Source organism: Pelophylax lessonae, assembly GCF_965119305.1.
Source record: "Pelophylax lessonae genome assembly, chromosome: 1".
NCBI classification, from domain to species: Eukaryota; Metazoa; Chordata; class Amphibia; order Anura; family Ranidae; genus Pelophylax; species Pelophylax lessonae.
The window spans coordinates 861,541,885-861,569,660 of record NC_138768.1 but is presented as its reverse complement, the minus strand read 5'-3'; the positions used below and the strand labels follow the sequence as shown (position 1 = coordinate 861,569,660).

General features: G+C 46.4%; 1 pseudogene across 1 annotated transcript in view; it reads left to right on the top strand.

Annotated features, from left to right (window-relative positions):
* Positions 1–343: 343 nt before the first annotated feature.
* LOC309550075 overlaps positions 344–27,776 on the top strand; it is a 51,953-nt pseudogene continuing 24,520 nt past the window's right edge. Inside the window, exons 1-2 of the transcript XR_014226147.1 lie at positions 344–569; positions 17,262–17,366. The product of XR_014226147.1 is annotated as an uncharacterized misc_RNA (transcript). The remainder of the gene's footprint in view (positions 570–17,261; positions 17,367–27,776) is intronic.

The following is a 27,776-nucleotide window of genomic DNA, read 5'->3' as shown; positions in this document are numbered from 1 at the left end:
GATAATTTTCACTTTATTGTTTTATTACATATATCATTAAGCGCAGCTTTACCCCCTTTTACTTGTTACTTTGGTGTCTCCCACTGTAGCTGCAGCTTTGATTTAATTCAATTCTTCACTTTATTGGATTTTTGTGTTCAGCGCGATTATTTTATTACACGTTTTGATTTTCTTTGGATTGCTAACTGCTGCTTACACACTAATATGGTCATCTTTGAGTATCGAGCCTCAAAGATTGTCAATACTGATGGCGTATTTGAAGTCTTTTCTGATAAATGACTTAAATGGCCTATTTTTGGAATTGAAAAATCTTATGATATCTGAAATCCATACCCAATGGGATATGGCCTTTTTGGAGGTCTATACCAAGAACTCTATGGTCCCCCGCAGTTTGCGATGGGAGGTTTGTCCCCAAACGGGGGAAATTGAACTTGAGGAATGGTATAAGTATTTCAACGAAGCAGGATTAAACTTCCTCAAATTCCTCATGAGTCGCAAAACAGCCAAGCTCTCTAGACTTGATGCAGAGATTAAGGTAGTGAAGGAAAAGCTTATGCCATTTAAGGACAGTGAGGACTATACTGTGGCCTCTAATAATCTCCTGAAGATTCTTGAAAAAGAAGAAAGAGACCAAAAAAATCAAAAAAAGAAAAAAATACAACAGAGATTTGGGTGATTATCAGTCAAGCACTGTCTTTGAATGGCAAAAGAAGCTTATATCAACTTCTTAGAAAAAGGCAATATGCACTCAGATAGCAGCAATCTGAGCATATGCAATTATGCTGGTGATGCCAAATCCTTAAAAATTATCTATAGAAGAGGAAGGATTGGGAGACAAGGATTTTTTGGCACAACATAGTACTAAAATTCAAATTTTTATTTGTGAATATAAATAAAAACAGGGGAAATCACTTAAAAGTGACCTAATGAAAGGCCCAAAAATTATATACAGATTATGTAGCAGTTTGTATACACATTAGTGCCGTACAGAAAATGCATAGGAAATTGCAGACTTTTGTATAAACAAATACTTGACGTCAGAGGAATCCTGCCGACGGGTGCCAGAAGATACGGGCTGCCATCCGAACAGACCAGCTGATGTTGTATTCAGACATGCATGTGTACAGTTTCAACATTGCTCAACATGTTTCCCTTTTTCAAAGCTTCATCTGGAGCATTTTTAATGGAATATTCTGTATATTATTATAAAACTAGACAAGTGCATCAACATCAATTGTAAATAACGAGGAGTGTTTTGTGCATTGCAGGAAGCTCCTATAAATAGTAGAAGGTAGAGAACCTTGGAATCGTAATGACCAAGGATTCACACAAATCTGGCTTGTGTCACAGCCCCAGTACTGTGCTTTTAACTGTAGTATGAGTCTGAGGTAGAGACCCATATAATAGATACTTCCTAGGGCTCACAAACCATAAACACGAGACCCGCCCCGGATGGGGAACCGCCATCATGAATCGCCATCATCATCATCATCATGGGGAATCACCATCATCATCCCCGCAGAGAGAGAGCGCCGCCGCTGCAGCCACAGGACAGAGGCAGAGAGAGCAGCGCCGCAGCCACAGGACACAGAGGACAGAGGCAGAGAGAGCGGATGGTAGATGGTCAGTAAGGCGGTTCGGCGAACTGCCAAATGTTTAGTAACCGGTTCTGTAGAACTGGTGAGAACCGGCTGAATCCCACCACTGCTCTTAGCCCTTCCCCCACAACAGCTATACTCTCCATCTCTCCATGCAGCTGCATCAGCTCTGACCCCTCCTCCCCCACTGCCCTCCCCTGTATACAAACAGACCCCCCCCCATCTACTCACCTCCCAGTCTCAGCCCTCTACACAGTGTACATTTTTGGCACTGCCTCTCCTCCACTGAACAGCAGCAGGAGCGGCAGTGAGGTCGTCAAGTAGGGGGTGTCTGCAATGGCGTACCTAGGGCATTTGGCACCCGGGGCGGATCCTATATCTGGCACCCCCCCAAACATTAAAATGTAAAAACACCCACCAAAATTTGTAATGTTTTCATGACTATTTATTGCACAAATGTCACAGCCCCCCATAATAATGCCCCTTGCAGTCTGCCCCCCCCCTTGTCTCTCTAATCACAGTGCCCCCTTTCACACTCTCTGCCTCCCCTGCACAGTCCTACCTTCAGCATAAACAGATAGCTAATACTATTAGCAATGTGTTTAAATTTGAGTAAGAGATTGGAGACATGCTACAGGAGATGGTCAGAGATTGTGGAAATGATACAGGAGATGGTCAAAGACTGCGGACATGATACAAGAGATGGTTAGAGACTGTGGACATGATAAAAGAGATGGTCAGAGACTGCGGACATTATACAAGAGATAGTCAGAGACTGCGGACATGATACAAGAGATGGTCAGAGACTGCGGACATGATACAAGAGATGGACAGAGACTGCGGACATGATACAAGAGATGGCCAGAGACTGCGGACATGATACAAGAGATGGTCAGAGACTGTGGACATGATACTAGAGATGGTCAGAGACTTTGGACATGAAACAAGAGATGGTCAGAGACTGCGGACATGATACAAGAGATGGTCAGAGACTGCGGACATGATACAAGAGATGGTCAGAGACTGAGGACATGATACAAAAGATGGTCAGAGACTGAGGACATGATACAAAAGATGGTCAGAGACTGCGGACATGATACAAGAGATGGTCAGAGATTGCAGACATGAAAACTAGGGGGACAGAGAGCACGGAGTGGAGGGGGGCAGAGAGCATGGGGGGAGGGGGTGGAGAGCACTGGGGGAGCCAGGGATCGCTGGGGAGCCAGAGAGTACTGGGGGGGGGACTGAAGATCACTGAGGGGGGAGCCAGGGAGCACAGGCGGTGGAGAGCGCTTGGAGGGCCAGAAAGCATTGGGGGCTGAAGAGCACTGGGGGGCTAGAGAGGAGGGGCTGAAGAGCACTGCGGGGACTGGAGAGGGGGGGCTGAAGAGCACTGGGGGGGGTTGGAGGGGGAGGCTGAAGAGCGCTAAGGGGCTGGAGAAGGGGGGCTGAAGGGCACTGGGGGGGCTGCAAAAGAAAAAAGAAGTTGGATAGGAGGAGCCGTGGGGCGGCTGCATATAGAGGAAATGATCTTTCCATATTCCTCCTGCAACCACTGAATGCCCGCAGAGAGGAGAATCAGGCATTCAGCGGCTGCAGGAGGGATATGGAAAGATCAATTCCTCTATATGCAGCCGCCCCACCGCTCCTCCTATCCAGTCACACAGGGAGGCTGCTCAATCCTCGGGCACTCACCTTCTTACCACCCCCACGAGCAGCGCAGCACAGACCGAGGAAGCAGCTGCATTAACAGGAGGAGATGAGCGGCGCAAGTACCAGCTTGACCCCCCCCCGCCACTGCGCCACTGGGCGTCTGCATCTGAGCCACCAGGCTGTTTCTCAGCCAGCATTGGATGCCCCATCTTCATTTATCCAGCCCTGAATCCGGGGACAAAACAGGAAACAGACTTGAACCAGGGACAATGTCCTCAGACTGGGGACTGTCCCCGGAAATCGGGGACATCTGGTCAATCTATTGTACAGAGGCTTCTGGTGGGTATTCTCATTGACTGTGCCAGCACACATTGTGCAGGCATGTTCTGCTACTGACACCATCAGAGAATCAGTCCAGAGCAATGGTGTGCAGCTGATCCTGGAGCAAGTGCATTTAGCAAACTAAATGCCATGAAGGCTAAGTTTACATGTGCAATTAAATCAGCGTGCCTCTGATAAGTGATCAACCTTCGGATCACTTTTCAGAGGTGTTTGACGATATGATGTCTCTTTACTGCCTGTTTTAACCCCTTATATGGCACACCAAGTTGCCACCCCCATGTGCATTGCATACATTTGTGGGGGGATTATGGTGCGTCCCTATTTGTTTCAGTGGGTTACATTTGGCGGCAGTACTGTCTGCTGAATTCTATAGAGAGGATGCATTTTGCTGCAGTTGTTCAACACCGGGCACTTTCATCCCCTTCCTGCCCAGGCCAATTTTCAGCTTTTAGCGCTGTGCATTTTGAACAACAATTGCGCGCTTTTTTGCTAAACAAATAAAAAAAGACAGAAAAGTTTGAAAAAAAAAAAAAGTTTTTTTGTTTATGTTATAAAAATTTGTAAATAAATAAATACGTTTTTCCTGCACTGATGATCACTGATGAGGGTGCACTGACAGGCACTGATGGGGTGGCATTAATATGCAGCACTGATGGGCACTAAAAGGCAGCACTAGTATGCAGCACTGATGGGCACTGATATGTGGCACTGATAGGTAGCACTGATATGCAGCATTGGTGGGCACTGATAGGTGACACTGATGGGCACTAATAGGCGGCACTGATGGGCACTGATAGGCGGCACTAATGGGCACTGATAGGCGGCAATGATGGGCACTGGTGGGCAGAACTGATAGATGGCAAAGATGGGCAGCACTGATTAGGAGGCCACTTACAGGCTCCCTGAGCACTGATTGGCATCCCTGGAGGCATGGGTGGGCATCCCTGGTGGCCATAGGTGGGCAATCCCTGGTGGCTCTAGTGGCATCCCCCAAGGGTTTGCACTGATAATCAATGCTCTGATTACAAGCACAGACCCCAATGTCAGAAGAGCTGCCGATCGGCTCTCCTCTACTCGCGCCTGTCAAGAGCGAACTGAGGAAAGCTGATCAATGGCACTTCCTATTTACTATGTGACCAGCTGTGATTGGACACAGCTGGTCACATGGTAAAGAGCCTACGTCATAGGCTCTTTACCGGAATCAGAGATGCGGTGATTCGGAGTGAAAAACCACACCCCTGGGGGCGCGCAGAGCAGTCTATCCTGCTGGACTTCATGTGACAGCCAGTCAGGATAGAGCAACCACTTTGCAGCCGTCATTTTGCAATATGATGGGCGGGAAGTGGTTAAGGGGGAAGTTGGCAGGAGCTAAAAACACATAGCAACTGTGTTTTTGATGCCCCCAACCACTAATCTAAAAGCAACATATAGTAAATGACATTTATTTCAATATATTAACTTCTTTTATGAACAGTTGTGGAATGCCTGTAGCTGCTTGAATGGCAGATGTTCAGTGGTGGTATTGCCTGCCTGAATGTGAAAGGAAGAATGGGGGGAGCTAAAAATGCAGCTCAACCACATGTTTCTAATGCCCCTCCAACTGCAAGTCTAATGCCTCGTACACATGCAACGATTATTGGCCGACCGATCGTCCGACTTTTGTCCAGAGTGGTGTTTTGTTGGTTGGAATGTGCCTAGACTGCACACGAATTTTCTCGGCCAACAAAAATCTACTTCAGAAGTGATGTCATGTGTTGGTTTACTTTCCGTGTGTTTTTTCTTCTCTGAGCATGCCCAGTCTTGCTCATCAGATTTTTGTCTGCCGAAATCTGTACTGACTGACGGAAAATCAGCCGTTGTGTTGACAGCCAACAAAAATTTTATAGCATGCACACCAGATTTTTTATCGGCCGAAAAATTTGAGTCGGTTGTCGGAAGCATCATACTAACAAGCCAAAAATCGGACGTTGGCTGAAAATTCCCGGCCAATAATCGATGCGTGTGTACGCAGCTTAAGCAAGCCCTAAGTCACATGTTGTACTTCAATGTATTTACCTCTTGTAAGAGCAGTTGCAGTGCAACCCTCCAGGTGAAGCCACGTGCGTTGGTGGCGTAACGCGCAGAGGTTGAGCCTGGCAGCGGGAGTTTTCACTGGATTACGTGAGAAGCTGGATTTTACTATATGCTTGTTTTTTACCTAATAAGTGTTATGAAGTGGGTTTTGTACGGTGTGTTGCAGTCACTGCACTAATGGAGTCTGTTTTTTCTGTTTGTTGTCTATGACCTATGTGTAAGCTGTGTGGAGCCATCTTGGAGAGGGAATTCCATCGTTCTTAAAGGAACCTGAACACCAGGGTTTGGTCCATCAGATTGGTCTGCGTTTATGCTTTGTTGACCCTTAGGGGTCTGTAATGGAGGTGAGCTTGCACTTCACCTGGTGAAAGGAGCACAAGTGGAAAACTGTTGTGACATAGTCATAGGGATGACTGTGGCCTCATCCCTATGAAGCACTTTATCAAATAGAGACTTTTTTAAACGCACAAGCTATAGGAAGCTTTATTATTTATTGCATTGGCCTTTTTTGCATTATATGTTTGTTTATGGATTTAGTTTGTACTGGCACTTTATATATATGAAACACTTACCTACTTAGTAATTTTTTTGTCACTTTCTAGTTATTATTTTTTCCTTGATTTAGAGGCAGAGCGGTCACACACACTGATTTATTGCGGATGTGGGAACACATTTGGTGATTGCAGCAGCTGCGCCCTGTAATTTCCTCATTTCTACCAATAGGTGGCAGCACGCTACTACCACATTTATACACTTTGCAGGGCAACCCTATTTGCTTGAATGGGTTGCGTGTGGCAGCAGTACTGCCGACCGATTGCAACAGCAAGGATACAATTTGCTGTAGTTGCAAAGCAAAGCATTGTGACCATGGCATGTAAACATCCCCCTCCGCTACCTTTGCAGCTTAACCACTTACCGCCCGCCCGCCGTCATATGACGGCGGGACGGTGCGGCTATTATCCTGGGCGGCCGTCATATGACGTCCGCCCATTCAAGCAGGGCAGGCGCGCGATCGCGGGCGCGCCGCCGTGCACTTCCGGTGTCGGCGTGTCCCCGGGACACAGCTGGTCACCGGCAGGGGGAAACAGCCAATAGGCATGGCTGTTTCCCACGTGATCGGCTGTGTTCCAATGACACAGCCGATCACAATGGAGGCGCCCGGGAGATGACCGCGCATGCGCGATCGGGAGCGCGCAGCGCGGTCATGTCGGTGGCACTGTGTTCCGTAGGAACACAGCTGTCACCGGCGGTAGTAAACAGTCACTGACAGTGACTGTTTACTATGTGATCGGCTGTGAATCCATTCACAGCCGATCACAAAATGTAAACAAAGAGCAGTAATTCATTGTTACTAGCTCTTCTCCCCTCATACAGTTTCCAGTGTGAGGGGAGAAGAGCTAGAAACATTGAGTTACTGCTCTGTACCCCTGTAAAATGTAAAAAGCACACAAATAAAGGTCCCCCACACACAGTCCTCAGCCCCCCCCAATGTCCCCTGTCACCCAACAGTCACCTCATCAGTGCCCAGAAATTGACACCCATAATGCTACGTTCACATGTGAGAGTAGCGATCGCAGGCAGAATATCCACGATTCTGCCCGCGATCCGGAAATCATTGCAAATCGCTGGACGCCTGTGCGCTGCCCGTGATTTGCAATAGCACCCCAAACGCTGTGCGATGTTGCCGCCATTTCCGCCTGCCGAATCGCGGTAACATCGCGCAAACATCGCATGACGCCCAAAAAAGGTACAAGAGTTTCTTTGGGGCGTCATGCGTTGTTTGCGTGATGTTACCTCGATTCGGCAGGCGGAAATCGCTGCAACATCGCACAGCGTTTGGGGTGCTATTGCAAATCACAGGCAACGCACAGGCGTCCCGCCATTTGCAATGATTTCTGGATCACGGGCAGAATCGCAGTGATTCTGCCCGCGATCGCTACGCTCACATGTGAACATAGCCTAAAGTTCACCGGTCACCAGAGACTGCCATCAGTACCGCCGTGCACCATCGCCCGTCACCTGTCACCCATCAGTGACCATCGCCCGTCACCTGTCACCCCATCAATCACCGTCACCTGTCACCCCATCAGTCATCGTCACCTGTCACCCCATCAGTCACTGTCATCTGTCACCCTATCAATCATCGTCACTTGACACCCCATCAGTGATCGTCACTTGTCACCCCATCAATCATCGTCACATGTCACCCCGTCAGTGATTGTCATCTGTCACCCCATCAATCATCGTCACTTGTCACCTCATCAATCATCGTCACCTGTCACCTCATCAATCATCATCACCTGTCACCCCATCAGTCATCGTCACCTGTCACCCCATCAGTCATCGTCACCTGTCACCCCATCAGTCATTGTCACCTGTCACCCCATCAGTCATCGCCACCTGTCACCCCATCAGTCATCGTCACCTGTTTGCCATATACATGCAATCACTTACTGACCGCCTAACGACTATATACGTCGGCCATTAAAAGCTAAATACTGGAGTTATGGCAGCAGATAGCCCCCATAACCCCGGTATTTTTTGAAACGGCGGGCGGTCGGCTTTCAGATAAGGGTAGTCCCAGTGGCGGATTCGCTGCGGAATTACCCTTACGGTGCAGGGGAAGAGGTGCTCCCCCACCCTCCTGCCGCGTCCCAGACGTTTTCCCAGCTTACCGGACCCGCCGGCAGCGGGGAAAACTATCCGGTCCCGGATCCTCAGAGACAGGAAGTCGAGTGAGGGCAAGATGGCCCTCACTCAACTCTATGGTCTTGGAGGACCGGAGCTACGTCAAAAGACGTTGCCTAGCAACCGATTTAAAGGGCAGCTTTTTTTTTTGCTTTTTTTTTTTTCCTCTTTCAACAATTTTTTTTTTTTTCTTTTTTAGTGTAGTTGTGAGGTGTGAGGTCTTTTTGACCCCAGATCTCACAATAAAGAGGACCTGTCATGCCTATTTCTATTACAAGGGATGTTTACATTCCTTGTAATAGGAATAAAAATGATCAAAACATTTTTTTTTTTTTTTAACTATGTAAAAATAAAAAAATAATAAATAAAATAAATAGGAAAAAAAAAAAAAAATTAAAGCGCCCTGTCTCCGTTAGCTCGCGCGCAGAAGCAAACGCATACGCAAGTCCCGCCCACATATGTAAACGGTGTTCAAACCATACATGTGAGGTATCGCCTCGATCGTTAGAGCGAGAGCAATAATTTGAGCCCTAGACTTCCTCTGTAACTCTAAGCTAGTAACCTGCAGAAATTTTTAAAATGTTGCCTATGGGGATTTTTAAGTACCAATGTTTGGCGCCATTCTGTGAGCATGCGCAATTTTGAAGCATGACATGTTGGGTATCTAATTACTCGGCGTAACATTATCTTTCACATTATGGAAAAAAATTGTGCAGGGAGCTACTGTTTTCTTATGTTTTAGTTCAAAAAAGTGAATTTTGTTTCAAAAAAATCGCATTTGGAAGACTGCTGCGCAAATATGGTGTGATAAAAAATATTGCAACGATCTCCATTTTATTCTCTAGGGTCTCTGCTAAAAAAAAATATATAATGTTTGGGGGTTCCAAGTAGTTTTCTAGCAAAATAAAATGATTTTAACTTGTAAACACCAAGTGTCAAAAATAGGCCCAGTCTTAAAGTGGATAAATGGACAACTTTGTGTAAAGCGCTACTTGGATGTTAGGCCTATGTATGTGGCGAGGCTGTGAAAAAGTGTTACACATGTGGTATCGCCATACTCAGGAGGAATAGCAGAATGTATTTTGGGGTGCAATTTTTGCTATGTACATGCTATGTGTTAGAAATATTGCATAAATGGACAGCTTTGTGTAAAAAAAATGTGTTTTCATTTTCTTTCCACATTTTCCAAAAACTTGTGGAAAAAAATGACATATTCAAAAGACTCATTATGCCTCAAAAATTATACGTTGGGCTGTTTGCTTTCCAAAATGGGGTCATTTTATGGGGGTTTCCATTGTCCTGGTGCTCCAGGGCCTTCAAAAGTGCGATAGGTTGTCAGGAAATTATATGTGTAATTTGTGCTCCTAGAATGCCGGACGGGGCTACTTGGATGTTAGGCCTCTGTATGTGGCCAGGCTGTGAAAAAGTCTCACACATGTGGTATCGCCATACTCAGGAGGAGTAGTAGAATGTGTTTTGGGGTGTAGTTGCAAGTATACATGTGCTGTGTGAGAGGAATAACCTGTTAATACGGCAATTTGTAAAAAAAAAAAAAAAAAAAAAAAAAATCTTCATTTTGCAAAGCATTGTGGGAAAAAATGACAACTTCAAAAAACTCACCATGCCCCTTATTAAATACCTTGGAATGTCTACTTTCCAAAAAGGGGTCATTTGGGGGGTATTTGTACTTTCCTGACTTTTTAGTGTCTCAAGAAATGAGATAGGCCTTCAGTACATCAGGTGTGATCAAGTGTGATCAATTTTCAATGATTCGCACCATAGCTTGTGGACTCTATAACTTTCACAAAGACCAAATAATATACACTTAGGGCTCTTTTACACGGGCGTTCCTTTTTTTTTTGCCCGATCAGGTCCTTTTTTCTTTTTTGTAACGGACACGGATGACACTTGTGTCATCCGGTCCGTATGTCCGTTTTTCATCCCATCCGTTTGCGGATGAAAAACTGTCATAATGCATGTCTATGTAAATACGGATGTCTGCGGATGACCCCACTGACATCCGTTTTTGCTTCAGTTCCGTTTTTTGAAAGGAAGAAAAAATAGGGTTCTCCTCCGTTCAAAAAAACTGAACTGAACTGAACTGACAAAAAACGGATGTCAGAGGATGATCATCCGATGACATCCGTATTTACATAGAGATACATTATGTCCGTTTTTCATCCGCAAACGGATGGGATGAAAAACGGACATACGGAACGCCCGTGTGAAAGAGCCCTAACTTGGGTTATTTTTACCAAAGATAAGTAGCAGTATAAATTTTGGCCAAAATTTTTGAAGAAAAATTACTAATTTGCAAAATTTTATGACAGAAACAAAGAAAAATGCGTTTTTTCACAATATTTTCAGTCTTTTTTTATTTATAGCACAAAAAATAAAAAACCCAGTATTGATCAAATACCATCAAAAGAAAGCTCTATTTGTGTGAAAAAAAGGACACAATTTTTGTATGGGTACAGTGTTGCAGGACTGAGTAATTCTCAGTCAAAGTGTGAGAGCGCTGAAAGCTGAAAATCGGTCTGGGCAGGAAGGGGGTGAAAGTGCACTGTAGGCAAGTGGTTAAAGTGATTGTAAACCCAGGTTTTTAACTTTTACCTATAGGTAAGGCTTTTTTAACCACTTCAGCCCCGGAAGGTTTTACCCCCTTAATGACCAGGCCATTTTTTGCGATTCGGCACTGCATTATTTTAATGGAAAAGTGCGCGGTCGTGCAACGCTGTACCCAAATACATTTGTTGTCCTTTTTTCCTCCACAAATAGAGCTTTCTTTTGGTGGTAAATGATCACCTCTGCGGTTTTTAGATTTTGCGCTATAAACAAAAAAATAGCGACAATTTGAAAAAAACGCTACATTTTTTACTTTCTGCTATAAAACATTCCCAATAAAAAAATGTATCAGTTTAGGCCAATTTGTATTCTGCTACATATTTTTAGTAAAAAAAATCCCAAAAAGCGTATTTTAATTGGTTTGTGCAAAAGTTATAGCGTTTACAAACTAAGGGATAGATTTTTGGACTTTTTATTTATTTATTTATTTTTATATTAGTAATGGCCGGGATCAGCGATTTTTAGTGGGACTGCGAGATTGCGGTGGACAGATGGAACCCCTAACTGACATTTTTGACACTTTTTGGGGACCAGTGACATTAATACAGTAATCAGTGCTAAATAATATGCACTGTTACTGTATAAATGACACTGGCAGGGAAGGGGTTAATACTGGGGTTGATCAAAGGGGTTAAATGTCTGCCTGTATGCTTACTGACTATGTGGGGGGAGGGGTTCTGTGACAGGCACAGAGAGATCAGTGAGCTTAGCTGAAACTGCTAATCTCTCCCTGCCTGTCTGACAGAAGATCTGCCTGCTTTTTTTACATAAGCAGGCGGGTCTTTGTTTACATAAGCAGGCGGGTCTTCTCTCGGTTTCTCTGATGGCCGCGGGAGGGCAGCGGCAATCGCCGATGCTCCTCCCACGGCCCGCCTCCCACTGTGTCTAAACACACGTGCACTCAATCATGTAGTACTACGCGACTGAACGCAGCCGAGCCGCCCTGCCGCAGTAATACTACGGCGGGTGGTTGGCAAGTGATTAAAGCTTACCTATAGGTATTGTAAATATCTCCTGAACTTCCACTGTTTAGGAGATATTTACTTTACATGCAGCCGATGGCGTCATCGGCACATGCGCTCTGAAGAAATGGCCGCCCGTGCGGTTTCTTCAGAGCCCTGTGCCGTGACCGGCGGCTCCCGCACGCATGCGCGGAAGTGACGTCACGCGGCTCCTGGCCAGTAGCATAGCCGGAGTCCGCAGACCAGGAAGGAAAATGGCTGAAATTGGATGCTGCCTCCAGTGGGGATGACAAGGGCTTCGTTTGGAGGTAAGTTTCACATAATGTACTAGTATGCAATGCATACTAGCACAATATGCATTTACTTTTCAGGGTGTAAAAAAAAAAACACACTGGGTTTACTCTCTCTTTAACCACTTGCTGACCGCCCATGGCAGATTTACTGCGGCAGGGCGGCTCAGATGCATATAATCACATAGATCTACGTGATTATGTGCATGCGGTTTCGGAGCCGCGCTCCCGCTGTGATTAGACACCATGGGAGCCAGACTGTGGGAGGAGCGGGCACAATCGCCGCCGGCCTCTCGCGATCTTCGACTAGAATGAAAGAAGAGCTGCCTGCTTATCAGTGGCGGCTGGTGCGCCATCAGTCGGGGGGGCGGGGGGGCAGATGGACCTGCCCCCCCATATCACTCCAGCCTGCACCACCACATCTCTCCCCCCCATCCGTCAGTTTACTTACCTTGTTCCTCCGGAATGACAGGCGGTGGTGGCGGCTTCCCCTTCAGGCTCCTTCATGTCCCTTTCGGCGGCCGTCTCCTCCCCACTTCTTGGCCAATAGCATGCCTTCTCCTTTCGGCCAATCGGGAAACTGGTCTCAGGACCTATTTCCTGATTGGCCAGGAGGAGAATCAGTGTGGCAATAGCAAATATTCATTTGCTATTGTCACACAACTGGGTGGGTTCAGGGCGCAGTGCTCTGCGCCCCGAGCCCACCCTTTTTTGAAGCCTATTAGAGCCTCTGGCTGTAATCACGTGCTTCAAAAAAAAAAAAAAAAACCTCATTGGAATCCATGCATCTGGTGCCCTGCATTTAGATTAGGGGGCCGGACACATGGATGGAGGGGCGGCACCCCTGTGCCCCCAATGCACGGGCCGCCACCACTGCTTATGTAAAGAAAGCAGGCGGCTCTTCTGCCAGAGAGGCAGGGAAAGATTGTGTGATTCAGCTAAGCTAAAGCCCCGTACACACGTGCAGATCGTCGGCCGAACGATCGGCCGTCTTTTGTCCCCGGTTGAAAAGTGCAAAAGTTGTCGTGTCGTTGAAAAGTGCAAAAGACTGCACAAGAATTTTGTCCGCTGACTACAGCCGACTGCAGAAGTGATGTCATGTGATGGTTAACTTTCCCTGTGTTTTTTCTTTTCTGAGCATGCCCAGTCTTGCAAATCTGCTGTCTGTCGGCCGAATTCTGTATTGACTGGCGAACAATCGGCCGTTCTGGTGTCGGCATACAAAAATTTTAATGCTTGCACGACAGATTCTTTTCGGCCGAAAGTGCGCTGTCGGCTGTCGGAAGCATCATACTAACAAGCCGAAAATCGGCCGACCGTTCGGCGGCCGAACATTTTCGGCCGACAATCTGCACGTGTGTACGGGCCTTAACCGATCTCTCTCTGCCTCTGTTCAACCCATCCCCCACACAGTTAGTAAGGACAAAAGGGAACACAATTAATCCCTTGATCACCTCCCACTGTTAACCCCTTCCCTGTCAGTGTTATTTATACAGTAACAGTGCAAATTATTTAGCACTGATTACTGTAGTAATGTCACTGGTCCCCAAAAAAAAATGTCAAAAATGTCAGTTAGTGGTCTTATCTGTCCGCCACAATGTTGCAGTCCCAATAAAAATCGCTAATAGCCGCCATTAGTAATAAAAAAAATGTAAAAAAAAGTCAATAAATCTATCCCGTAGTTTGTAAACACAATAACTTTTGCGCAAACCAAGGAAATATACACTTTTTGGGATTTTCTTTTTAACCAAAAATATATAGCAGAATACAAATTGGCCTAAACTGATAAAAAAAAAAATAGATTTTTTAAATTTCTTTTATTTGGGAATGTTTTAGAGCAGAAAGTAAAAAATAGTGTTTTTTTTTTTCAAAATTGTCGCTCATTTTCTTGTTTATAGCACAAAATCTAAATACCGCAAAGGTGATCAAATATCACCAAAAGAAAGCTCTATTTGTGGGGAAAAAAAGGGGCATCAATTGTATTTAGGTACAGCGTCGCACGACCGTGCAATTATCAGTTAAAGGAATGCAGTTCTGAATCCCCAAAAAATGGCCTGGTCATTAAAGCGGAGTTCCGGCCTCAAAATCGATAAAATCGATTTTGGGCCATCCTCTTGCTAAGGGGAACGTGAAAAAGAAATGGATACTGGCGATTTTTTTGGTCACTTACCTTATTATAGAAGAAAATATACTCACCTTCCTTCCACTTCCTCCCTCTGCGGCCGTGGCCCACGCCGTCACTTCCGGTTTGCGATGATTCCTGGGAGCTGAACGTCATCGCTCCCAGGATCAATGCACTGCACCGGCCCCGTTCGTCACTTCCAGTGCGACGCCGCATTCCCTGCTAAACAGCTTCTGGGCATGCCCAGAAGCTGTGCAGGGATGCCGTGCCTGCACCCGAAGTGACAAGCGGGGCCGGTGCAGTGCATTGTGGGACTCCAACGTCACGGAAGAGGACACGGAAGAGGGACGCTGCAGCTTCAGCTGCCCACACCTGAGATGGCAGCGCTGGAGAAGAAATTTTCAAGGTAAGTATTTCTTCTTACAGGTAAATGCGACTCGGGACAGTTCAGAGGCTATCCATTGTGGAATGTACTAGCCCTGACTGTCCGGATTTTTTTTTTAGCTCAAATTGACCCCCCGTGGCCAGAACTCCGCTTTAAGGGGGTAAAACCTTTCAGAGCTGAAGTGGTTAAGGGTGGGGCATTTAGGGGTGCTAAAAATGTGGCACAACCCCACGTTTTTAATGCCCCCCCCACCCAGCACAACTCTAAATGAGCCCTAAGTTAGATCCACTTTAATGTATTCATCTGTTTTAAGAACTATATTGTACAGTATATATAGTGACTGCTTTTTAAACAGGTGAATAAAGTTAAATATACATAAATATTTGCTGTAAGCATGTTGCACCAACCTGGTCTATATACAGGACAAGTTAAGATACAAATGTTGACCAATGCACCTCTATTTTACATAGGATTAATACATACCCTGTATTGAATACATTCTACAACTTACAGCAGCAGTGACATTTGTCCATTCCTATTAGGAAGTGTAAAGTAAGCAGAAAGTTTTCTCAATACAACAAAAATATAATACTGTATAATATAATCCTGCAGCTGGAGGCGATTTATAGCAAATAAGAAATTCCAGAGATAAATCCTGTGAAAATTCCTCAAAAAACTGTTGGGCCCATGAATTTCAGATTTCCAGGGCTGCGTGTTTGCGGTGTTTGGTGTTAAATCCATATTGCCAGAAAGGGGGCGGTAGGTCCAAACTTGTGTATTCAAAGGAAGATTGAGATAAATCCAAATCCTGAGAAATGATTGAGATAAAATCCAAATCTTGAGAAATAATTGAGATAAAATCCAAATCTTTAGTAATGATTGAGAAAAAATCCAAATTCTGAGAAATGATTGAGATAAAATCCAAATCTTGGGAAATGATTGAGATAAAATCCAAATCCTGAGAAATATCCAGGTCACTTTACAGAGAGAAAAAATAAGGACACTTCCAAAGGCTAGCAGAAAAGACTCTGAGAAAGTCCTAGAAAGCATTTTCAAGCCTTTCAACATTCCTTTCCTCTTTCATCATAGTTCAGTGTGGCAGCTGAACACTCCCTGTTGCATACAATATACACTATATTACCAAAAGTATTGGGACACCTGCAATGAACTTTAATGGCATCCCAGTCTTAGTTCCTAGCGTTCAATAATGAGTTGGCCCACCCTTTCCAACTATAACAGCTTCAACTCTTCTGGGAAGGCTGTCCACAAGGTTTAGGAGTGTGTCTATGGGAATGTCTGACCATTCTTCCAGAAGCGCATTTGTGAGGTCAGCCACTGATGTTGGAGAGAAGGCCTGACTCGCAGTCTCCGCTCTAATTCATCCCAGAGGGGTTCTATCCAGTTGAGGTCAGGACTCTGTGCATGCCAGTCAAGTTCCCCCACCCCAAACTCACTCATCCATATCTTTATGGACCTTGCTTTGTGCACTGGTGCGCAGTCATGTTGGAACAGAAAGGGGCCATCCCCAAACTGTTCCCACAAAGTTGGGAGCATGACATTCTCCAAAATGTCTTGGTATGCTGACACCTTAAGAGTTCAATTTACTGGAACTAAGGGATCAAGCTCAATCCCTGAAAAAGAACCTCGCACCATAATCCCCCCTCCACCAAATTAATTGGAGCAGTGCACAAAGCAAGGTCCGTAAAGACATGGATGAGCGAGTTTGGGGTAGAGGAACTTGACTGGCCTGCACAGAGTCCTGACCTCAACCTGATAGAATACCTTTGGGATGAATTAATGCTTAGACCACGATCCAAGCCTTCCCTCCAACATCAGTGCCTGACCTCACAAATGCGCTTCTGGAAGAACGGTCAAACATTCCCATAGACACACTTCTAAACCTTGTGGACAGCCTTCCTAGAAGAGTTGAAGCTCTTATAGCTGCAAAGGGGGGGGCAACTCAATATTGAACCCTACGGACTAAGACTGGGATGCCATTAAAGTTCATGTGAGTGTAAAGGCAGGCGCCCCTTTTAACAATATAATGTATGTTTCACAGTTGTGATAATATTGTGCAACATAGAAAATTGCAACAACCATCTTTTTTTATTCTATGGGTCCTTTGCTTTCATAAAACCTTATATTTGCTTGATGGGATTTAATTGTGTTTTGATGTAAAAAAAAAAATGTGCATTTTAGCATGTGTGTGAAAAAAAGTTCAGGCAGCTGAAGGGTTAAGTATTCTGTATGTACAGTATGTATGTATATGTATGTGTATGTAACTCGATGACTCATTGTCACATTGTTAGAGATGAACGGGGAGGAATGACGTAGGGGAGGGGAGGCATGGCATAGGGGAGGCGTGGTGTAGGGGAGGGGAGGCATGGCGTAGGGGAGAGAAGGCATGGCATAGGGGAGGCGTGGTGTAGGGGAGGGGAGGCATAGGGGAGGGGAGGGGAGGCATGGTGTAGGGTAGAGGAGGCGAGGCGAGCAGTTGGCTAGGGTGAATATGTACACAACCTATTTACATCCAACTTAACACACGTGCCAGAGAGTACCGGGTTGTGTTTGGAGAAGTATTTAATATGAAAATGTGGCTTCTGATAATCCTGCTCATCATCGTGTGCAGTAAGTACATTGTAAAATAATTTGATTACTGTAGTTTGTAAACTTTCCTGACTGGTGCAATCTTTTCTCACTCTGTGACGTACTTATGCTGGTTCTATCAATAACGTCAGTAAACACAATATTATTATTATTAATAATTATAATATTATTCAGGATTTAAATTAAAAGTTAATAACTGTTAGGGGTCAGCTGATGGAGAAAGTAGAAGTACAGTTAAATAATTATTCGTTAGAGGTGGGAAAGGCTTCTCTGAAGAGATGAGATTTCAGGGATTGCCGAAAGGTAGAGAGAGAGTAGGAAATACCTGAACATATTAGGGCACGGGTGTCAAACACAAGACCCGGGGGCAAAATTTAATGTGGCACTCACACCTCTACTGCAACTACGGAACCCCCCCCCCCCTTATCTCTGTCCCCACCATGTTTTAGCAGTCGGCAGAAGAGACCGCCAGACATTGCGCTTCTCTGTACAGCAACACAGAGGCTCATGTCCAATGCCCCACACCGTCTCAGCAGTTAGTAGCAGAGAACTGCTCCTAGAGTTCCTGCACCTCTCTTTGGCTTGCCCTAGTCTCCGCCTCCCCTGGTCTCAGTATTTTGCAGACTCTTGTGGTCCTCCAGACCAGGGCCGGCCCTACCATGGGTCCCTTTGTGTCCATTGGACCTAGGCAGCACTTGGAGATGGGCAGCATATTCACTCCCAAGATTTTTTTTCCTGCAGTTTTGTTTGTCATTAGTTTGCGGTGTGTTACAGTGGGCATTTCCCTATCTCATACTATCATCCATAGTGCAAACTGATGAGTATGAGGAGGCGGAGCGTCTCCTCTGGGGAACGTCCCCTCACGTGATCGTAGTGTGCGCAATGATGTCAGACATCAGCGCACTCCATCTCAGGCAGGGCAGGCTGGATCTTCTAGAGCAGTGGGTGTGGCAGACGCAGGAGTGACAGGAGGACTGCGGACAGACAGTGCATGTTTAGTGAACCGGTCCGGTGGTGAGTTTTGGAAGTAGATAACAGTTTATATAATATTTTCTACATTTTATATTTTTGTATATTTTTTATATATTGTTGGGTGTGATTTTTTTTTTTTTGGGGTGTGGGGGCAGCATTTCATTCTTGGTCCCAGGCAGCACAATGTCTTGGGCCAGCACCTCTCCAGACCCTGCATTCTCTGCTTCCCAGCTCTGCCCCTAGCTTCTTCCTGGCAGCAGCACACGGTAAGGGGGGTGCACTGTGATTTAAGGGAGTGTGGAGGACTCATGACTTCTGATGGAGGGGGAATCTCTTGACGTCTGATTTTAGGGGGTGGGGGGGTGGGGTGCTTTTGACATCTAGTCTTACAGATGCAACCGGCCCTTTGAGGCAACCATAATGCTGATGTGGCCCACGATGAAATCGAGTTTGACACCCCTGGATTAGGGTAAGGGGTGCCAGAGGACTGGAACGGCTATGGAGAATTCCTGGAGCAGGACTCCAGGGAGGAGGTAACAAGGGAGATCCAGAGAATGAGACAGGGTCAGGATACTTGGGGGGGGGGGGGGGAAGGGCATCTGTTGGATCAGCTCCGGTTCGGGGTTTGAACCTGAGTCTCTGGTGCAGAAGAGCACACACCTAGTCATTCAGCCTTTGGAGGATTTTTGTACTGTACTGTGCAACTCTCTTTAGTTCCTGTGTCAGCTGCCTCTGTGTTATATGCTGGATTTACACCGTGACTCTCACCTGTTTCCTGACCGTTCTTCTGCCTGCCGATTTTGTATCTTGCTGCCCGTTCGTGTCTTGACCTCTGCCTGCCTCCCGACTACTCTCCCGGATCCCAACTTTGAACCTTGTGTCTAGATTTCAGCCGGCCTGCCTGACCACGTCTTTGCCTTATCCTCAGCCTAAGATCCACTTCGAACTCATTCTTTTGAGGTGCTTCACATGTCCCAAGTGCAGCAGTAGCGGGGGCACCTCCTCACCAATTGCATGCTCCAGATCAGTCATTGGCAACCAGTGTGACATGAACAGATTGCTGAGTAGTCTTCAGCTAGACCCAGTTTACATACCTCCCAACCGTCCCGGATTGGGCGGGACTGTCCCGCATTCAGACCTGTGTCCCGCTGTACAGGCTGTTATCCCGCATTGCATTAATCCTGATTCCTGGTGATTATAACTTTTACCTCATAGGACCTGCAGGCAGCACTGTAAACATTCAGCATAGGGTGGGATTGGCAGATGTGATGTCGGGTATGGGCGGGACTTCTACCCAGACCCGCCCCCTTTTTCAGGCACGCAGTGTACAAGAAACGAGCGCTGGGACAAAGCTGCAAAAGGTCAGAATCAGTTCTCTATTTCCCTCCTCAGTGTTGTTTTCAGCTCAGTTAGCTTTGCACTTCACTAGCAGAAAGTGAAAGTAAAATCTCTGTCACAGCTCTTTCATTATCTTCCCTGCTCTGCACTAGTCGGGACAAGTGCTGGACTGGTTGACTGCAGCATGTTCAAGGGGAGGAGGGGGGTGAGCTGCAGCCTAATCCTTATCTCCTACCTGCTGGAGGAATTCAGGAGCCAAAAATGAGTGTGCACTTAGTGCACTGAAAGGGTAAAGGAAGCTGTGACTGCAGTGGATACAAGAGTTAGTTTCAGAAAAGTGATGAGGGCAGAGGGGAGAGGGGTGTGTGTGTGTGTGTGTGTCACACTGTGGTCGCTCTTCATTGAAAGGGGGCACGCTGTGGTCGCTCTTCATTGAAAGGGGGCACGCTGTGGTCGCTCTTCATTGAAAGGGGGCACGCTGTGGTCGCTCTTCATTGAAAGGGGGCACGCTGTGGTCGCTCTTCATTGAAAGGGGGCACGCTGTGGTCGCTCTTCATTGAAAGGGGGCACGCTGTGGTCGCTCTTCATTGAAAGGGGGCACGCTGTGGTCGCTCTTCATTGAAAGGGGGCATGCTGTGGTCGCTCTGCATTGAAAGGGGGCACGCTGTGGTCGCTCTTCATTGAAAGGGGGCACGATGTGGTCGCTCTACATTGAAAGGGGGCACGCTGTGGTCGCTCTGCATTGAAAGGGGGCACGCTGTGGTCGCTCTTCATTGAAAGGGGGCACGATGTGGTCGCTCTACATTGAAAGGGGGCACGCTGTGGTCGCTCTGCATTGAAAGGGGGCACGCTGTGGTCGCTCTTCATTGAAAGGGGGCAAGCTGTGGTCGCTCTTCATTGAAAGGGGGCACGCTGTGGTCGCTCTTCATTGAAAGGGGGCACAATGTGGTCGCTCTACATTGAAAGGGGGCATGCTGTGGTCGCTCTTCATTGAAAGGGGGCACGCTGTGGTCGCTCTTCATTGAAAGGGGGCACAATGTGGTCACTCTACATTGAAAGGGGGCACGCTGTGGTCGCTCTGCATTGAAAGGGGGCACGCTGTGGTCGCTCTTCATTGAAAGGGGGCACGCTGTGGTCGCTCTTCATTGAAAGGGGGCACGCTGTGGTCGCTCTTCATTGAAAGGGGGCAAGCTGTGGTCACTCTTCATTGAAAGGGGGCACGCTGTGGTCGCTCTTCATTGAAAGGGGGCACAATGTGGTCGCTCTACATTGAAAGGGGGCACGCTGTGGTCGCTCTTCATTGAAAGGGGGCACGCTGTGGTCGCTCTTCATTGAAAGGGGGCACGATGTGGTCGCTCTACATTGAAAGGGGGCACGCTGTGGTCGCTCTGCATTGAAAGGGGGCACGCTGTGGTCGCTCTTCATTGAAAGGGGGCACGCTGTGGTCGCTCTTCATTGAAAGGGGGCACGCTGTGGTCGCTCTGCATTGAAAGGGGGCATGCTGTGGTCGCTCTGCATTGAAAGGGGGCACGCTGTGGTCGCTCCTCATTGAAAGGGGGCACGATGTGGTCGCTCTGCATTGAAAGGGGGCACACTGTGGTCGCTCTTCATTGAAAGGGGGCACGCTGTGGTCGCTCTTCATTGAAAGGGGGCACGATGTGGTCACTCTGCATTGAAAGGGGGCACGTTGTGGTCAGTCTGCATTGAAAGGGGGCACGCTGTGGTCAGTCTGCATTGAAAGGGGGCACACTGTGGTCGCTCTTCATTGAAAGGGGGCACGCTGTGGTCGCTCTTCATTGAAAGGGGGCACGCTGTGGTTGCTCTTCATTGAAAGGGGGCAATCTGTGGTCGCTCTGCATTGAAAGGGGGCACGCTGTGGTCGCTCATTATTGAAAGGGGGCACGCTGTGGTCGCTCTGCATTGAAAGGGGGCACGCTGTGGTCGCTCTGCATTGAAAGGGGGCACGATGTGGTCGCTCTGCATTGAAAGGGGGCACGATGTGGTCGCTCTGCATTGAAAGGGGGCACACTGTGGTCGCTCTTCATTGAAAGGGGGCACACTGTGGTCGCTCTTCATTGAAAGGGGGCACGCTGTGGTCGCTCTTCATTGAAAGGGGGCACAATGTGGTCGCTCTGCATTGAAAGGGGGCACGCTGTGGTCAGTCTGCATTGAAAGGGGGCACACTGTGGTCGCTCTTCATTGAAAGGGGGCACACTGTGGTCGCTCTTCATTGAAAGGGGGCACGATGTGGTCGCTCTGCATTGAAAGGGGGCACGCTGTGGTCAGTCTGCATTGAAAGGGGGCACACTGTGGTCGCTCTTCATTGAAAGGGGGCACACTGTGGTCGCTCTTCATTGAAAGGGGGCACGCTGTGGTCGCTCTTCATTGAAAGGGGGCACGATGTGGTCGCTCTGCATTGAAAGGGGGCACGCTGTGGTCAGTCTGCATTGAAAGGGGGCACACTGTGGTCGCTCTTCATTGAAAGGGGGCACACTGTGGTCGCTCTTCATTTAAAGGGGGCACACTCTACTTTGATTACTGAAGACCCCTTTCACACTTTTTGACCTCAAAGTCACGCAATTTTTACAGCGTTTTTTGCCGCAAAGCAATGCCTATTAGATTTTTCTGTTTGCGCCCCCCAAAGGGGGCATTTGGGTTGGATGGAGCTGGGGTGGGCATATGGGGTGAATGGAGCTGGATGGGGGGTGGAAGGAGCTGGGGTGGGCATTTGGAGTGTTTGGAGGTTGAATGGGTGTTTGGGATAGATAGTGCTAGGGTGGGCATTTGGAGCGGATGGAGCTAGGGTGGGCATTTGAGGTGGATAGAGCTTCTGGGGGCATTTGGGGTGGATGGGGGGGATGTATGGAGCTGGGTGGGCATTTGGGGTGTATAGAGCTGGGGGGGGGGGGTGGATGGTGCAGAGTCCGACCCCTGCATTCTGTACATTACATACTCCTGTCTCCTGCATTCTTTACATGGCACTTTCCTGCACTATATACACAATACTGTACATTATATACTTCTCACCAAAGTCTTCATTGTCTCAACAGTTGCTGGTTGCTATGCAGTCTCTGACTATTTTAATGAAGTTCTTCTTTAAGGTAGGCTGAGCAATCAAAGCATATTTTATGAGTACTAGCAAGTCTGGGTTTTTTTTACCCTATCCCTTAAGCCCCTCCCACTGCTAAGCAATTGGCCACACCCACAATTTGCCGCGCCGCGCTACGCGCGCCGCAGGTTTTGTTTCTCTTTCAGTGTCCCTCATTGCAAAGTTCAAAAGTTGGAAGGTATGAGTTTACCCCTGTGCCCTGACCTGCTACATTTTCCTTTTTGTGCTTGAGCAGGCTTGTCTTTGACCTATCTTTGGATTCCTGCCTACTTGTTGTGACCTCAGCTTCTCATCTGACTCCGCCTCTGCTTTATGCTCCTGTACCTCGCTGCTCGACTGTGATCTGACCATGGCTTGTATCCTGACTCCACCTCTGCTTTGCATTCCTGTACCTTGCTTTCTGGCTTTGATCTGACCCCAGCTTGTACCCCGACTTGGCCTTTGCCTTGCATTCCTATGCCTCGCTGCCTGACTGTGACCTGACCCTAGCTTGTATCCTGACTCCACCTTTATCTTGCATTCCTGTACCTCGCTTTCTGGCTGTGATCTGACCCCAGCTTGTACCCTGACTTGGCCTCTGCCTTGCGTTCCTATACCTTGCTGCCCTGTTGTATCCTGACTCTGCCTCTGCTGTCCGGCTATTGATGACCTTTTGGGTTGTGTCCTGGCTACGCTCATATCTTCTGATCAAGTGTCATCATGTTCCGGCCTCTGGTCCTTGTCTGTTGATCCACAGTCATCTGTATCCTTCAACCAACAGCTGGCACTGCCAGCTACATCAGCCCTTGTGATGCTCTGTGCCCTCACATCTCCTGTCACCATTACCAGGGGTGTTGGACAAGAGGTGTAAGAGAAGCCCGTTCTCCAGCTTAATCTCCACCAAGTATGTGACACACACTGTGTTCCAACATACCCACTCTCCACCCCATCCACCCACAACTGACACTAAAAACACACCATGCATGTGCAATTACCCTCTAGAAAATAAGCAATTGGCCACACATGTGCAGTGCACACACCATGCCCACCATGGGCAGCCAGGGCGAGGGAGTAGACAATTTATGGCATATATTAGCAGTGGGTTAGGGGGGACGCAGTTCCCAATTTCTGTCCAAGGCACTGGATGAATCTGTTACAGAACAGGAGGTCTTGGGAGGAGTGAAGAGGGTGGTTTGGACATGGTTGCCACCTCATCCCATTAAACTCAAACACATATTATTACACAGGTTCTGAGGCTAATATAATGCAGATAAGGCACCAAGTGAGTTTAATTACCATCTTAATCAGCCACGGAACCTGTGTAATTTATATGTGTTCGGTTTTAAAGGGATGAGGTGGCAACCCTAGGTTTGGATGATATTCTGAGATGAGGTTGGTGATGAGGGAGGTGGGTGATGAGGGAGGTTGGTGATGAGGGAGGTGGGTGATGAGGGCAGAGTTGTGCATAACCTTGTAGATTGTTGCTAGTGTTTGTAGATAAATGAGAAGTCATTATATTTAAACAGGGTTCCGTTATGTGATAACTGCATATAGCATTAAATGTAATATTCTTTACACATAGCCTATAGAAACATGTCCAGGCATGTTCTAGGCTGTTTACCAGAAATCAAAGTGCAAGTCATCTATGTTGGTACAATGCCAGCGGCCATATTAGGAAGCCTTTTCTGGCACTTTTTGTTTACAAGTTTGAATTGGTATATTTTTGCTAGAAAATTTTTTATATACCGTATCTATATATATATATATATATATATATTGCAGAGACCCTAGGGAATAAAATGGTGATCATTGCAATTTTTTTTATGTCACACATTATATATATATATATATATATTTTTTTTTTATTATTATTTATTTATTTATTTATTATATCCCCTAATTTAAAAAAAAAATGATAGATGATGTTTTGCTGAGTAAATAGATACCTAACATGTCATGCTTTAAAATTGCACATGCTTGTGGAATGGCAACAAGTTCCGCTTTACGCACTCCTCCCCCCTCCTCTGCCACATTTGGCATTTTTTTTTTTTTTGCGGGGAGGGAAGCGGGAACCTGGTCTTAACAGGTACCCTCTCCCACTGCTAAGATCAAATAGTTTTCCTCTCCCATGTTTCTAGAACAGCATTTTTCAAGCAGGGTGCAGGAGATGCAGGGGCTGCAGGCATGGTGCAAGAGATGCAGGGGCTGTGGACATGGTACAGGAGATGCAGCGGCTGTGGGCATGGTGCAGGAGATGCAAAGGCTGTGGGCATGGTGCTCGGGCTGCGGGCAGACAGTCCTGCTGTGACTCATCCTGGCTGGGAGTAACTGACTGCTGCGAGCTGTGATGGCCGCACGGCGCCCCAGTTGCCCATGGCGCCCTGTGCGGCCGCACAGCTCGCACACCCCAAAGGCCGGCCCTGATAGCAGAAAGTAAAAAATATATATTTTTTTATTTTTCATTTCAAAATTGTTGGGCTTTTTTTGTTTATAGTGCAAAAATAAAAACTGCAGAGGTGATCAATCACCATCAAAAGAATGCTCTATTTGTGGGGAAAATAGGACATCAATTTTATTTAGGTACAGCGTCACACAGCCGCGCAATTGTCAGTTAAAGTAACGCAGTAAAGCTTTACAGTAAAGTCATTGATGCTACTAAAGTGTATAGGAGACCATTAAAATAATGATTTCCTCAACACCTTTACAGTATGTATTCATTTTATATACTTTAAAATTGTATTTCTCCCTCTATTATTATCCCCTTTATTTCTCTCCTTTCCTTGTTTATTAACCCAGTAGCTGCTTTTTTGCCCCCATGCCATAAAACAAAATGGTGAACAGCTACAGGGCAACATGCTCTATATACCCCAGGATGTTACAGCATATATACAGCAATTACAAAAAAGTAACTTTTTTTTAATACTATATAGTATAAAAAATTGTGCTTTTGTTATTCTTTGCTGTGTGTCAACCTGGGGCTGATATGACCGTTGACCAATGTATCATTCACAGTATATAAAGGGAATAACAATACACGTCCCATATTGAATACAACTTACAGTAAATTTTGTCCATTCCTAGTAAAGAAATATAATGTTTCCTTCATAAAACATAGAATATAATCCAGATGGAGATGAGTCTGGTCGTAGTACAAGTTCCAGCAATCCATGTTTTTCAAGTTTGGGGTAAAATCCATGAAGTCACTAATAGAATAAAACTGTGATACAATGCAGATCCAATAGAATATCCAAAAAGGTAAAATCCACTGTACAGAGAGACGATTCACAAGGCTCGCAGAAAAGGTTCTGAGCAAACGTTATCTGCTAGTCAAGTATTTCAGCATTCTGTTCCTGTTTCATCATATTATAATGTAGTCAACGTGGCAGCTCAACAGTCGCTAACCAACAGGAAGCACGCTACAGTAAAACCTGAATTGAGAGCAACTTGGTCTAAAAGTGTGTTGCAAGACAAGACATTTTTTAAAATAAATTTTGACTTGATAAACAAGCGATGTCTTGATATAAGAGTAGCGTCACGTCACAACTGAGTATACAAGAGAAGAGAGGCGCCTCTAAGTGTAGCAATATGGTTAAAATTTAATGAAGGTTCAACATTTAGCAACTCACATGGCTGATGAATAAAAGAGACCAGGGATCAACCGATTTGGTGTGGCAGGGAACCGGTACAGAGACCAATGCAGATTACACTTGCGCCGGACAGCTGATCCGAGCAGCGAAGGCGTGGGAGATGACGTCACTCAACCGCGCCGGAGGGAGACACAGAGGATGTGCCTACGACTCCTACAGCAAGAGAACCAATGGTCCCGTCACCATGACGGCATGTTTCGCGCTCCACGCTTTGTCAAGGTCACCTGACTTTACAATATTGTGTATTATATGTAGTATCATTTTAGGATATCGCACTTTTTATATATTTTTTTTACATGCTATTTATTCCAATATTCAGGATTATTAAGTGCAGCAATCAACTCTTTAACCACTTAAGCTCCGGAGGATTTGGCTGCTCAATGACCAGGCCCTATTTTGCGATTCGGCACTGCGTGACTTTAACGGACAATTTTGCGGTAGTGCAACGCTGTACCCAAATGGAATTGGCATCCTTTTTTTCCCACAAACAGAGCTTTCTTTAGGTGTTATTTGATCACCTGTGCGATTTTTATTTTTTGCGCTATAAACAAAAAAAACGAGCAATAATTTAGAAAAAATAACAATATTTTTAACATTTTTTTTTATATGAAATTCTCAAAATAAAATTTAAAAATCAACATTTTTTAACATTTTAGGCCAATTTGTTTGCTGCTACATATTTTTAGTAAAAAAATCGCAATAAGCGTTTGATTGATTTGCGCAAAAGTTATTGCATTTACTAACTACGGGAAAGATTTTTGTCATTTTCATTGTTTTTTTTTTAACTAGTAATGGCGGCGATCTGCGATTTTTTTTTTTGGGGAACTTCGACTTTGCAGTGGACAGATCGGACCCCTGACTGACATTTTTGACACTTTTGGGGGTACCAGTGACATTACTACAGTAATCAGTGCTAAAAATATGCACTGTTACTGTAAAAATGACACTGGCAGGGAAAGGGTTAACTTTATTGGTGATCAAGGGGTTAAGTGTGACCCCAGGGGCGTGATTCTATCTGTCAGGGGGCGTGGCTAGTGAAGTAACCACAGAGACATGCGATCCTACATAGCAGGATCACATAGCCTCTGCGCTTACATCAGGGAGAATGACGGACGGCTGTGTTTACATCAGCCGTCTGTCTTTCTACCTCTCCTGCGGGAGATCGCGAGTGACCGGCGGCCATTGGAGCTGCCGGTCACACGCGCTGGCTCCCCAGGGAACGAGCGGGGGCAGGAGCGTGCCACCGCAGGCGCGCGCTAGTCCCCTACAGTCTCGTGGGTGGGCGATGTAGGGCTACGTCGCTTAGCCTGTAAGCGGCAGATTGCCGCAGTAAATGTACGTTAGGCGGGGCGGAAGTGGGTAATCACATTAAGACCGCCCGCCGCA